Genomic DNA, 13980 nt, shown 5'->3' with positions numbered 1-13980 from the left:
TTTAGCGGGTGGCACAAGCCGTATGGTCCCCGAGTCGTATGGGTCCAGGAGTATCCCCCTGCAGGGTGTATAAACAGTTCAAACTACCGCGCTCTCGGTCATGAGCATGCTATTGTTTCATTTGCACCCAGTCGTATAGTTCTCGTGGTTGGTTCAGTTGTATGGTTCGGATGTGGTTTATGATTCGGATATATGGTTTGTGGTTCGAATACGTAGGGGTTGGTCGAGATGGTACTTATTATACATTGATACTAATGTGGTTTCAGTTTCATATGATCAGTTGGTAGTTGCAGGGTAATTTCATATATGTTGGTTCGGTTAGTTGCTCACACATATGTCTAGGTTGCTTACTGCATATGTTTTACTTAACCTTGTGGCCTACTCTTGCTAAAGCTCAATGCATAATCCTTGGAGTCGGGAAATTATATACACATATTGTGTAAGACTTGCGAGTACCTTCGTACTCAGGGTGCTGCCCTTAAGTTGATGCAGGTTCACAAGTCAACGAGGAGGGGGTGGTGTTTGGCTACTTTGTGCCTGCTGATCAGGGCGGCGGGCAGGAGTAGCACATTCTACTCCGAACTCGGTGTTCTTGCATAAGAACGCAGCCAAGGCCCATGCGAGAAGCATCACAATAGACGTCAAAGACCTTGTCCACATCAGGCTGAGCGAGAACGGGAGCGGTCGTGAGCCGCTTCTTCAAGGTCTGAAAGGCAGACTCACACTCACTTGACCACTCGAACTGGTTGCCCTGCTTCAACAATTCGGTCATTGGCTTGGCAATTTTGGAGAAGTTCTCGATGAACCGGCAGTAATAGCCCGCAAGTCCGAGAAAACTTCCGATGTCAGTGACATTCTTGGGCTGCACCCAATTGAGCACATCCTGCACCTTGCTCGGGTCAACTGCAACACCGTTCTTTGACAAAACATGACCTAGAAAAGCCACCACCCTGAACCAAAACTCGCATTTGCTGAACTTGGCATAAAGTTGATGGTCTCTGAGCCAGCCAAGAACAATACGAAGGTGCTCTACATGCTTTGCATTAGTCTTTGAGTATATGAGAATGTCGTCGATGAAAACCATGACAAACTTATCCAATTCCTCCATGAACACCGTGTTCATCAAAAACATGATAAATGCCGGTGCATTCGTCAATCCGAAGGGCATGACGGTAAATTCATAAAGACCGTATCGAGTCGAGAAAGCCGTCTTTAGGATATCCTTTGGTCGAACCTTAATCTGATGATAGCCCAATCTTAAGTCAATCTTCGAGAAAATCTGGGCTCCAGTCAATTGATCAATTAGAATATCAATCCTATGGAGAGGATATTTGTTCTTGATAGTGACCTCATTCAACAGACGGTAATCAACACACATCCGTAGGGTACCATCCTTCTTCTTCACAAAGAGAGCCGAGCATCCCCAAGGTGAGGAGCTCGGACGAATGAACCCCTTCTCCAGCAACTCCTTCAACTGCTTCTTCAGTTCCACTAATTCATTAGGTGGCATCCGATACGACCTCTTCGAGACTGGCACCGTTCTGGACATGAGATCAATAGAGAACTTGACTACTCGGTCAAGCGGCATTCCTGGCAACTCATCCGGAAAGACATCCGGAAATTCCCACACCACAGGAATACTCATCATGTCTACGGTGGGGATAGCCTTCAAGGCGAAGAGACAAGATTTGACACCCTCAAGCTTCAATTGAATTTGGGTGCCGGACGAACCACTTAGATTAACTGTCCGCTAAGCACAATCCATAATAACTTCATTTTTGGTGAGCCAGTTCATTCCCAAAATGACACCTATCCCCTTTGAGTCCATCACCATTAAGTTTGCACCAAAATGTGTCTCATTGATAATCACCGATGCTCTAGGCACACACTGACCCACTAGAATCTTGGCCCCAGGTGCATCGATGACATACGGTGAAGTGGTGGCACTGACTTTCAGCCCGTGCCGCCAGGTATATCTCGTAGCTATGAAGGAGTGAGAGGCCGTGGAATCAAACAGAACCAATGCAGGAATGACGACAGAATTGAAACTCATACTCAACGTACCCATCAGGACGGTATCACCCTCCTGAACCATGTCGGCATGGGTGTGGCGTGCTCGACCATGCTTGGGGACGTGGGCCGCCTGAGAGGACTGTGGCACAAACTGAGCCGGTGGTGGCCTTGGAGCGGTCACCACAGCTCCCGGCTTCGGATACATGCAATCCCACGCATAGTAGCCGACACGGCCGCAGTTGTAGCACGGGCAGCTGGGGCCACCTTTTACGCTCACTTGGGAGCTGACGGGTCTTGTAGGCTGTCCTTGTGGAGCGAAGAAGGCCGGACACTGCACTAACCACATTGGTTGTGGAGCAGTAGGTGCTAACACGTGAGATGGTGGAGGCTGACTCTCAGTCCGGATACGTTGAGAGCTCCCGCCCATGGAAGGCAAGGGACTTGCACTTCTTCTCCTCCTGGTGGTTCTTAAGCTTGAACTCCACCGTGAGCGAGGTGCTCACAAGTTTGTTGAAATTGGCGAACTCGTGTGCTGACAACCGGTCTTGCATCTTCGAATTGTGACCGTTAACGAAGCGGTATTGTTTCCGCTTGTCGGTGCTCACTTCATCTTGAGCATATTGTGCAAGGTGGTTGAATACCTGCACATATTCCATCACCGATCAGCCTCCCTACTAGAGGTCCATGAACTCCCATCGCTTGATCTCCATAAGACCCTTGGGAATGTGGAAATCCCAAAATGCCTGATGGAACTCCGCGCAAGACACCCGATGATTGGTGGGGTGCATGGCCAAGTAGTTGGACCACCACGAGTCCGCCAGACCTTGAACCTGATAAGCGGCGAAGAGTGCCCTCTCGTGGTCTTCGTATCTAAGGAGGGCGAGCTTCTGCTCGATGGTGCGAAGCCAATGGTCACCCGATGATTGGCAGGGTGCATGGCCAAGTAGTTGGACCACCACGTGCCCGCCGGACCTTGAACCTGATAAGCGGCGAAGAGCGCCCTCTCATGGTCTTCGTATCTAAGGAGGGCGAGCTTCTGCTCGATGGTGCGAAGCCAATGGTCGGCGTCGAGCGGGTCCTCAGCACGTGTGAAGGTAGGCAGCTGAGTCCTTAGAAAATACAACATCTCCTCCATGAGGGGCTGTGTTTCGCACGAGGGCCTCAAGGAGCGCTGTCTGAGCTTGACGGTTTTTCTCGATTTGCATTAGGACATCCTCCATGTTCGGCGATGGAGGTGACGGAGGGTTGTTCTCATTAGAACCCTCGAGAAGATCTTCCAAACTACCACGGGTTCTCATCCTATTGTGACGATGAGAAGAAAGAGAGGCGAAGGTTAATTTTCGACATAGGTGAAAAAATCAAACTCCAACTAATGCGATTTTGCTATGTCAGATCTCACTTACTTGGATCCATACACTATATATTGATGAAAATGCATGTTCAAAGGCATGATGCAAAATGAGCAATAAAACATGAAAGTATGCTCGTTTATGAACTATGCGTATCTTTCTTGAATGCATCTCATCCCAAGGAGCCTCACAACCACAAACGTTATTCTTAGGGGTATAATATAGTAGATTCATACATATTGACAGGAAAATGCATAAGTAAAATTTAGTTGGTTGCTTAGTGGGTTTGACACACTTACTAAACAACGTTCTAATAGTGTTTAGGCTACTTAATTAAACCAAGCTCTGATATCACGCTGTGAGGAACCGTCCAAATAATATTCTAATTAACCACCAAGAGGATCATTATTTATAATCACAACTTTGATGATTAACCAGAATATCATCCCGGTAGTCCCAGAAGGTGTTTTGTGCCCAAGATCAGAACACGTGCCTTTCCAACATGTACATTACAACAAAGCTTAAGAAAGAGCAAGTAATTAACATTATATTACAAGCTCTTAAGTATGCAACAAGTTATCACAATTTACAACAAAAGAGAGCTAGGAGGAGACTAAAACCTGCTCAACTCCTAACCAGCAAAAGAACTAAGCAGCGGAAGACTAAAAGCTATACAACAAAAGGGGGATGGAGCCATATGCCCTTAGGCTCCATCACAAAAGCACAACCACCCAGAGTCGGATGCACTACTCTTGCCCACCACATGCATCGGTAGGCATGAAGTACCAAACACCTCCTCTCCCTCAGCAACAGGAGTACCTGAAAACGCAGGCATGAGTATGAAGGTACTCGCAAAACTTAAACCATATAGAGCACATATACATAGCTCGACTCCAAAGATTATGGATTGATCATTAGCAAGGATGAACCACAGGTTAAATAAAATATATGAACTAAGCATCCTAGACATATGTGTGACCGACTGAAACTTTACCAAAACATATGAAAACTACCGTGCATCTAACAACTGAACAACTGTAACTATAACAACATGTATATCAATAAGTTACAAGTGCCCCCCTGCTGTGTCAGACCTGCTCTGATGGGGTGGGCACGCGGGGTTGCTCGACGGCTACCCGGAGGGCCCCCCTGCTGCACCCGCTAAAAGGCGGCGTAATTGGCGACAGGACTGGCCAAGGGCACATTTTCAACCTCCTATAACATCATACTGCAGTCCTATGATGGTTGCTTTCTATTTATGGCTCATGGGAACTCATGCCCTCCTTTCTGGGCACGCCAAGCCTCCCCGGACAGGATAAAAGAGGGGTGCACTCCAGAGAAGAGGAGGTTGAACAAGCTGAAGTCTTAACACGCCAGAACAAACTGAAGAAGAAGAAGCTCTAGCACACAGTTAGAGGTCGGCACTTGAAGACCGAAGCTCTAGACCTAGACAAAAAACCTTGTAACACAAGAAATCTAGAGAGAGGCATTCCCAGAGCATTAATAGCATACACACAAGAGTAGGGTATTACACTCCGTGCGGCCCAAACCTATCTAAAATCCCTCGAGCATTTACTCCCACTAGTAGAAGATCATCCGTCCCGCCTACATCTCACATACTAGCATTAAATCCACGTACGAGGTAGATTCAGAATCATCCCCCCGGCTGAATCTCAAAGGGGATCTCTCAGGATCTCTGCTTGAGGAGTTCATCCTTCGACAGCTGGCGCGCTACGTAGGGGGGTTGCATCCCTGAATCCGCCTTGTTTTCTGTAGGAAAAAAGGTGGGCGGACATCGTCTTCAATGCACCGGCTCAAACTCGAGTGAAGAAGTGGAGCACGTGGCCCAGGAGGCCCCAGCTCCTGCTGTTCCGCAGCAGCAGCAGCGGTTGGCCCGTACGGCGCCCCCCTCCCTTGGGGACAACGGCGCTGGGCCCAGCAGGGCCACCGCCACCGCAGGTGGGCCGCCTACCCCTCAGCAAGCGGCAGACGTCCCTGCCGCAAGATCTACGTCTGGACAGTGCTGGGCGCGGCTATGGCATCGGCTCACCTTCGATGACGCCAGTCCTGGAAGTGCTTTGCTTGCGACGCAAGCACTCCTCAGGCACCCGCCTCTCCAGGCAGCAGGGGAAACCCCGAAAGGCCGTTGGCTGTAGAAGGTGGCCACCTTGGTGGGCACGGCTCACCGGCAGGTGCTAGCCGAAAGTTCCCGTGCCACCCCCCACCGTGGTGCAACAAAAACCGGTCCATCTTCTGGTGGCGGCAGAACCGGCCTGGGGGGCTCCAAGTGGAGTGCCGCCCCCCTGGTCACAACAGGAGCTCAGGACCTCCGCTTACACCTCAATGAGCGGAGGGCTATGGAGGATGCACACGTCACCCTTGAGCGCCACCGGGAGTCCCGGCGCGAGGCCGAGGCAGAGGACCACGACCGCTGAGATTCACCGATGCACCGGGATACGGCACAAGCTGCGGCCCATTCACTAGTGAGCTCCGTCGGGTCAACTGGCCCACGAAGTTCCAGCCAGAATTACCGGAGAAGTACGATGGGTCCATCGACCCCGTCGAGTTCCTCCAAATCTACACCACCACCGTCCAAGCGGCGGACGGGAGTGAAAAGGTTATGGCCAACTACTTTCATGCAGCCTTGAGGGGCTCTGCCCACCCTTGGCTTATGAACTTACCCCCAGGATCCATTGGCTCTTGGGATGATCTATGCCATCAATTTGTGGCTAATTTTGAGGGCACCTTCACACGCCCTGGCTTGGAGTGCGACCTCCATGCCATTAAGCAGCAAGAGGGGGAAACGCTGAGGCGCTTCATACAGCGCTTCAGCTAGGTCCACAACACCATCCCACAGATTACCCCCCATGCCATCATTGTCGCATTCTGGCAGGGCATCCGCGATGAGTGAATGCATGAAAAGCTAGGTACGCATGAGTTCAAAACCATCGTGGAGCTCTTCGCGTTGGCCGACAAGTGCACCAAGGCGGCGGAGGCTCGGGCGTGGCATGTCCCGCGCCCGAAGCAACCCGCTGCCGACAAGGCAGGTCCTTCCCGCTCCAACAAGTGGGAAAACAAAAAGAGAGAGAAGCGCGACGCTGCCCCTGTCATGCCGGCGGAGAGCCCTGCCCACAGGCCAGCACATCGGGCGGCTGTCGACAAAAAGCCTGCTCCCGCGAGGTCCGAATCAGGAAAATAATGTGAAATCCATCAGACTGACTGGCACAACCTCACTGAGTGCCGGTCGGTCAAGGGCCTCGTCGAGAAGCGCCAGAAGGAGCGCGAAGAGCGCCGCAGGGGTGGCGATGACAAAGCCGCCCCCGAAAACCAAGAGCTCGGGTTCCAAGAGCCCGAGCACACCGTCGCTTTCATCGACGGAGGCGCGTACACGCCCTCCTCTCGTTGCTACATCAAGACAATGCAGCATGAGGTGTGCTCGGTGACCTCGAGTGCTGCGGCCGCAAGGCCTTTGAAGTGGTCAAAAACCCCGATCACCTTCAGTCAGGCGGACCACCCCACGAGTACTGCAGGGGTGGGGCGACTACATCTGGTGGTGTCCCACACCATCTGCAATGTGAAGGTCAGCCGAGTGCTGATCGACGGGGGTGCAGGCCTAAACCTCCTGTCCCATGAGGCATTCACGAAGCTGCAGGTGCCTTCGAGGTGCCTAAAGCCGTCCCTCCCCATCTACGGGGTGACGCCAGGGCACACATTACCCCTCGGGCAGGTCGAGCTTCCCGTCACATTAGGGAGCCAGGACAATTTTCAGACGGAGAATGTCATCTTCGACGTCATGGAGGTCCCTCTGCCCTACAACGCAATCCTCAGGTGTGCGGCGATCGGCCAATTCATGGTGGTGACACACTACGCCTACCTCATGGTCAAGATGTCAGGCCCCGCAGGCCCCATCTCTATGCCCACCGAGATCGGCAGCCCCGTCTCCTGCGCCGAGCAGCTATACTTGGCCTTGGTCTCTACTCGAGCCGAGGTCGAAGGACACCCCGGGGGCCCGGGACCCTCTTCATCCAAACCTCGACTCCCCGCTGACGCCTTCATCCCCACGAAGCAGGTCGTGGTGGGCGAAGACTCATCCCAGGTCATCCAGATCGGTGGTGACCTGGGCGACAAATAGGAAAGCGCGCTCGTCGCCTTCCTCCGGGCTAACGCTGACGTGTTTGCATGGCAGCCGTCAGATATGCCCAGGATCCCTAGGGAGGTGATCGAGCACCACCTTATCGTGCGCTTGGACGCGTGGCTGGTGAGGCAGAAGATCCAGCGGCAGGCGCCCGAGCGCCAGGAGTTCATTCGGGAGCAAGTCAGCAAGCTCCTCGACGTCGGCTTCATCCGAGAGGTCCTCCACCCAGAGTGGCTGGCCAACCCAGTCATCGTCCCGAAGGCCAACGGCAAGCTGCGGATGTGCGTCGACTACACCGACCTAAACAAGGCTTACCCCAAAGATCTTTTTCCTTTACCCCGCATAGATCGGATAGTAGATTCCACTACGGGATGCGATCTTTTATGTTTTTTGATGCAAATTCGGGTTATCACCAAATCCGCATGGCCAAACAGGACGAAGAAAAAACATCTTTTATTTCCTTCGTGGGGACCAATTGCTATGTGTCAATGCCTTCTGGTTTGCGCAACGCTGGATCTTCATTCCAGCGGGCCGTGCACATTACCCTTAATACACATGTTGGTCGCAATGTCGAGGCCTATGTCGACAACCTCGTGGCCAAGTCCCGACACCGGGCCACCCTGCTGGAAGATTTAGCTGAGAATTTCAATAGTCTCCGCACCACCCGCCTAAAGCTCAACCCCGAGAAGTGCATCTTCGGGGTACCCGTGGGCAAGCTCCTCGGTTTCTTGGTTTCCAGCCGAGGAATCGAGGCCAATCCAGAGAAGATCTGGGCCATTGAGCAGATGCGTCCCCCTTCTCGACACAAAGAGGTCCAGCACCTCGCTGGCTGCATGGCGGCCCTAGGGTGCTTCATCTCCAAGCTCAGGGGGGTGAGGGCTCCATCTCTTCAAATTGTTGAAGAAGACTGGTCATTTTGACTGGACACCGGAGGCCGAGCAGGCCTTCCAGGACTTGAAGAAGTATCTCACATCACCGCCTGTACTGGTAGCTCATTCGAGGGTGAGCCATTATTGTTCTACGTCTCGGAGGTCATGAGCATGGTACTGGTGGTGGAGCGTGACGAGTACTCGGGGCAAGGTGCTGGGTCCAAGCTCCCAGACGCCCTCGAGCAGCCTTCGGGTATCGGGGCTCCTCCCGACCAGGGAGTCAAGCCGGAGACCACCGCTCCACCCGACAAGGGAGTCCAGCTCGAGACCGTGGCTCCTCCCGACCTGGGAGTCGAGCTTGAGACCTTGACCAGCCCCGACCACTGCGCCGAGCTCGGGGGCTGCGACAAGTCCTCGGGCGAGGACACAGTCCGGGCCCGCCGTATACAGCGACTGGTGTACTTTGTCAGTGAAGTCCTCCGAGATGCCAAGACAAGATACCCCCAAGCCCAAAAGATGCTTTATGCAATGCTCATCGCTTCCAGGAAGCTGCGCCACTACTTCCAAGCGCACAAGGTCTCGGTGGTAACCACATACTGACTGGGGCCGATCCTGTGGAACCGAGAAGGAACTGGGCGTATCGTCAAATGGCGGTCGAGCTTGCAGTATTTGATCAGCACTTCGTCAGCTGCCAAGCAATCAAGAGCCAGGCTCTGTCCGACTTCGTGGCGGAGTGGATGCCGGTCCCCGAGATCGACAATGAAGAGTTGTCCACGTACCCCGGGCAAGATGGGCTCGGGTACTGGGTCATGCACTTTGACGGCTCCCTCAAGCTGAAAGTCGCGGGAGCTAGAGTGGTGCTCACCTCCCCAACAGGTGAAGTACTCCAGTATGTCGTGCAGTTGCATTTCCGAGCTACCAACAATATGGCGTAATATGAGGGCCTCATCGCTGGCCTCCGAGCAGCGGTAGGCCTTGGGATCCGGTGGCTGCTTATCAAAGGAGACTCCCAGCTGGTGGTCAACCAAGTATCCAAGGAATATCAGTGCGTAGACCCACAGATGGCAGCGTATGTGGCGGAAGTCAGGAGGCTGGAGTGGCACTTTGACGGCCTAGAGCTGCGGCACATACCTCACCGTGACAACGCTCTGGCCGATGACCTCTCCCACCTGGCGTCTGCCCGGGCGCTCATCCCGGCCGGAACCTTTGAAGAGGCAGCACCCTTAGTGGGAGGTCCCGTCAGGGTGCCGCCACCGGTGAGTGCACTGTGCTTGCCGGTGGTTCTCAAGATGCCTCGTGGATTGACGAGATCCGAGGGTACTTGAAAGAAAACATCCTTCCCGGGGATGATGCCTCTGCGGAGAGGATTGCACGGCAGTCCAAACGCTATGCCATAGTAGATGGGGATCTCTACCGGTGCAGCACGGATGGTGTCCTCCTGAAATGCATCACCCGGGCAAAAGGCAATGAGCTCCTCACTGAGATCCATGAGGGCGAGTGCGGTGGCCATGCATCGTTTCGTACGCTGGTCAGGAAGGCCTTTCGGTAAGGCTTCTACTGGCCTACAGCCCTCCAGGATGCTTCCGAGTTGGTTTGGCGCTGCAGGGCGTGCCAGTTCCACGCAAAGCAGATTCACCAGCCTGCTCAGGCTCTCCATACCATCCCCCTGTCTTGGCCCTTCGCAGTCTGGGGGATGGACATCTTGGGTCCATTCCCCCGAGCAATCAGGGGCTATGAGTACCTCCACTTTGCCATCGACAAGTTCACCATGTGGCTGGAGGCGGTCCCGGTTGTCAAGGTTACCAAGAACATGGCAATCCAATTCATCCGCGGTATCACAAGTCGCTTCGACGTCCCAAACAGAATCATCACCGATAATGGCATATAGTTCACAAGTGCCCTGTTCGGGGAATACTGCGAGGACCTCGGGATCAAGCTTTGCTTTGCCTCTGTCGCTCATCCTCGGAGCAATGGGCAGGTCGAGCATGCAAATGTGGAGATACTGAAGGGGCTCAAAACTTGGACCTATGACGTGCTGGCAAAGCATGGGAAAGGGTGGATCAACGAGCTGCCCGCTATGTTATGGGCCAATCGGACCACGCCTAGCCGGGCCACCGGGGAGACGCCTTTCTTTCTCATCTACGGCGCCGAGGTGGTCCTCCCCTCCGAACTCACGCTCGGCTCCCCTCGGGTGAATGCTTATTCAGAAGGCAAACAGGAACAACGAAGATGCGACGACGTCGATCACTTGGAAGAGCGCTGGCAACGAGCCACCGTCCGAGCCGCCAGATACCAACAGAGGCTGCGGTGCTACCATCAGCGCCACATCCGGGCCTGATCACTCGAGGTTGGGGATCTAGTTCTACGACGCGCCCAGACGCGCGAAGGAAAGAATAAACTCTCCCCTATGTGGGAGGGCCCCTTCATCGTGACCGGCGCAACGCGACAAGGCTTGTTTCGACTGGCCACAGAGGATGGGCAGCCTCTCTCAAACGCGTGGAACATCGAGCATCTGCGCAAGTTTTATCCCTAGGTGGGCATGTTTGTGCTCGGGCAAACCAGGACAGGGGTTTTCCCCCTGCCCAAATTAGCCGAGGGCTACCACCAACCATGTAAGTTAGCACTTGCTATTTATTTTTCGTCACTTCTGTATAAATCATCAATATACTTTCTGAGTTTTTCCTCTGGAATCCATATGTTTAATCTGTTTGGTGAAATGCTCGATTTGTGCGAGAAAAACACGCTCTCTCATTTTTCCCGCTGATAAAAATGGATCCCGATCAGTAAACGCACAGGCAGTGACTGCTTACTTCAGTCTGTTGTGGTAGGCTGTGGTGCCTGGCTGCATGTTAGTACCCCGAGCACTACCGAGCCTCTGGGGTTCTCAGGTAATCCTACCGCTCTAACAAGAGTGGTCGGGACCGCCTAGACCCCAGGGGCGGGCTGTCAGCGCTCGGCCTGGTCAGTCCTACCCTAGGCACCACTGAACCATTGGACCTCTTGGTTATGCCTCTATCTGTACACTTCACCGGTTTGGGTATTTGAGAGGTCTCAGGTCAAAAATGAGAGCAGTCTATAATAAGTACCGCACTAACAGAGCGCACCAAGCAAAGAACTTTTTGCCTATTTTCCAAACATACAGATCAATGCTCGAAAACCAAGCAGCCCGACCGCAAGGGCCACAGTGCCCAGAGCGCTGCTCGAGCTTCCGGGGTCCTCGGGTAATCCTACCGCTCGGACATGAGTGGTCGGGACAGCCTAGGCCCTGGTTCTGTTACCGGGTTTCTAGTGCTCGGGTGCTAAAAGGACGTCCTGGGGGCTTAGGCGCTCTGCACGAGGGAACACATGTTCCTGGGCGCCCCGAGCTCAGGGCATCTACCCTTTACTGGACCGGTCGACCAGAAGGCTGACGGCTACTCGATGAGTTACTAAAGTCATATGAATTTCCTTTCATAAATACGCAATAAAATGTTATTCCCGAGTTATCCTCGGGACCCTCGCATGCTAATCTGTTCGGCGAGACAGTCTCCTCGCGCGCAAAACCCCGCCCATGTGCTCACTTTTTCGGAATGTCAAAAACAGACAGTAGTCAGTGTACCGTATAGGCGGTGATGGCTGACCTAGGTCCTTTATGGTGGCCGTGGTGCCCGGCCAGCTTGGCAGTACCCCGAGCACTACCGAGCCTCTCGGGTTCTCGGGTAATCCTACTGCTCGAACATAGAGTGGTTGGGACCGCCTAGACCCAGGGGCGGACTGTCGGTGCTCGGCCTGGCCAGTCCTACCCCGAACAGCACCAAACCGTGGGGACTCTTGGTCGCATTTCTACCCGCACGCATCTCCGGTCTATTTGTTTGAGAGGTTGCAGGGTGAAAAGTGTTCACTGGTCATAGCGTGTACCGTGCCAGGTGGATTTGTCTCCCGAGCAAGGAAGTTTGTCACCGTGTCTCTTTGACTCAGCAGCTGCGCACTCGCGAGGGATCGGGGGCTGGACTCTCGGGTGGTCCCACTACTCGAACAATGAGTGGTTGGGGTAGCCTAACCTCTCGGGGGAAGATTGGCGGGCTCGACCCGGCCAGTGCCTCTCGAGACATCAAGCAAAAAGCAAACAACACAAAGAACAAGTACAGAGCGGAGTTTCGATCCCAAGAGTGGCTTCTATTATATTAAAGGGAATCGTTCATGAGGGGACCACTGCCATATTTACAACATTCCAAAAAACAAAAACACTAACTATCTACAGGCTTAGGAGGAGGAGAGGATGCGTCGCTGCTGCTGTCGCTGCTCGGGCCCGGCTCCAGCACAAAACACTCCGCCACCTCGGTGGTGACGTTGCGGACGACTTCCCGGGCGGCGGTTTCCTCTGCCTCAACCACTCCAGTAGGAAGGTAGGGTCACAGCTACGATAGCAGGCGAGAACATGCTCGGCCACTCCTTGGGCCAGCGCACATCCCTCCCGGGTCACCAGCTCCTAGACAGCGGCAGGAAGGGCCTCGAGGCGCCGGGAGATCTCTGCGAACCCGAGGGCGATGTGGCCCATCGACTCCATATCCAGCGACTGGTCACCCACGAACACGCGCCCAAGCCCGGCTGCCTCCATGGAGTCCCGTGCCTGCTGAAGGATGTCCCGCATCATCAGCTTCACGTTCGTCCGCTCTGAGAGAACGATCTCGAGCTCGTCCTCGGCGTTCTTCAGCCGAGCCTCGAGGCTGGTGCCGTCAGCAGCACTAATAGGGATGCCCCTCGGAGCTGGGACCTCCCGGCGTTGGGCAACCGCCTCGGTCTGGGCTCGCTCCAGCTTGGCGACCAGCTCCTTCCGGGTGGTGAGCGCTGACGATGCCAAGTCGGCATCCGCCTCCCGCCACGCGATCTGCTGCTCCGGGGTGTCAAGCGCCAGCGACGTTATGTCGACGTCGGTCTCGCGTAGCGCAACCTGCTCCTTCAGCGGAGGACATCGGCACGGCCGCGCTCGAGCTTGGCGTTCTAGCGGGACAAGTCCGCCTGGGCAGACCGCACGGCCTCCTCCCTTTTGCTAGTCACCTCCTCCCGAGAAACCACCTGCCGCTCGCGAGCGAGTAGCTCTGCAGCGCACCTCCTCGATGCCTGGTCGCGCTCTGCCACGAGCCACTCCAAGCAGCTGGCCTTCTCCTGTGCGGCGACGGCCTCTTCGCGGGCCTCCTCCAGTGCCTCCCACTCCCCAGCCACCTCGGGCATGGACTTCTCGTAGGCCGCGCATGCTAAGGCTATGCGGGTCTCCAGTAGCTTCCGAGCCTCCTCCAGCCAGCCCCTAACATCGACTAGGGCGGCACGCTCTTGTTTGAGCTTGGACCGCTCTGTCGCAACGGTTGCTTTGAGCAGCCCGATGATGTCCCAGGCGCTTCCCAGCACCTCGGGTAGGGGTTCCGGGGACTGGCCAAAAGATGGCCGAGGGCTGGGTCCCCTGCGAGCCCTCTCTACATAGGCGCTCAGGGACCCCGATAGCGGCCACGCCAGCACCGCCCTTGTCATGACCACCTCCCCTGCGGCCGTTTGCTCCTTCCTCGGAGGGCTCGGGGCAGGTTCAGTCGGGGCTCTCCGCTCGGGACTGGCCGGGGCTTTTGGCTTAGAGCTGGCCAGA

Source organism: Phragmites australis, chromosome 10, assembly GCF_958298935.1.
Source record: "Phragmites australis chromosome 10, lpPhrAust1.1, whole genome shotgun sequence".
In the NCBI taxonomy this organism is placed as follows: domain Eukaryota; kingdom Viridiplantae; phylum Streptophyta; class Magnoliopsida; order Poales; family Poaceae; genus Phragmites; species Phragmites australis.
Note: the sequence above shows the minus strand (reverse complement) of the source record.